This window comes from Rattus norvegicus, chromosome 4 (genome assembly GCF_021556685.1).
Source record: "Rattus norvegicus strain SHRSP/BbbUtx chromosome 4, alternate assembly SHRSP_T2T, whole genome shotgun sequence".
Classification (NCBI taxonomy): Eukaryota; Metazoa; Chordata; class Mammalia; order Rodentia; family Muridae; genus Rattus; species Rattus norvegicus.
This window is the reverse complement of record NC_141537.1, coordinates 65,612,501-65,613,684: the sequence shown is the minus strand read 5'-3', so window position 1 is coordinate 65,613,684 and position 1,184 is coordinate 65,612,501.

Genomic DNA, 1,184 nt, shown 5'->3' with positions numbered 1-1,184 from the left:
CTCTAAGGCCTCAGTCTACTACCTCAGGCCTTGACCTGGAAGCTCCTAGCCTCCATGCATCATCTTGGACTAGAATGTTTTTAACCTCTGGACTTGGTGCTGAATAAGCTTGACTTGCTGCTGAATAAGCTCACCCTCTCTACTTCTTTCTGAACTCTGACTGCCTGGTTCAACTCAGTTGTTCTGGCTCAAGCTCCTTTCCAAGCTGACTGATTCAATCTGGCTTCTCTGAGTTCCTGACTGAATTGTGCTGCTTAGTTTTGGACGCACTCTGGAAATCTGTTCTAATCTGGCTCTGTCTCATTCTCTGGCTCGCTCTGTCTTAACCTGTGTCTAGCTTGTTTTCTGTGCAACCTGTCTCTGTACAACTCTCTCAGTAAAATGACCCCTTCCTTTTCCCCTGCACTGCTCTCCCTTAAGTAGCCTCTCTTTCCTCTCCCTCACATGAGAGTTGGGCATATCTTATATTGTAAAATCTTTCTCTGATTCATCTCTTTGTCTGCCACTCAATTAGACATCATTTTCAAACATGAGCACTTCCTTCTACAAACTAACTTTGCCTTCATTGTGTGGGATTAAAGGTGTGCAATAAGGGCCTGTCTGGATTCCAGCCAGAGGGATCAAAGGTGTGTGCTAAGGGCTGAGCCACACCGCATCTAGAAACAGTTTTTTTTTTCAGTAAGTAATACAATTTCAAGGTTCATAGCATAATCAAATATTCTGCAACACCTTCATGTAACCCTGGCACTTGGGAGGTAGAGGCAGAAAGGTCAGAGAGGTCAAGGCTCAGTCACACAGGGGTTAGTGGCAAATGTGTGCTACATGAGACTCTGGAATCATAAACAAACAAATGGAAAACTAGTATAAACACATTTTGTGTCTATAAGAAACAGAGAAATAGAGAAAGAATGCATTTCTTCGCTATTTTCTTTTCTGTCCCCCCACCACCAATATTTTCAGATTATAATCAATCAGTTGGGTGAGAAACAGTTAAGCAAATTGTCACTCTTATGACAAGAGAGGTCATGAGGAAACGGTTTTGCTATTGTGAAATAGAAAATCCATGTTCTTCCTGCATAGTTCATCCACCTCTGCATCAGAGAAGACAGCAAGGCTGGCGCATCTCGTCTCCTTTTTACCAACTATTGATCATTTTCACGCTGCTGACTGGCATCTGTTCCAAG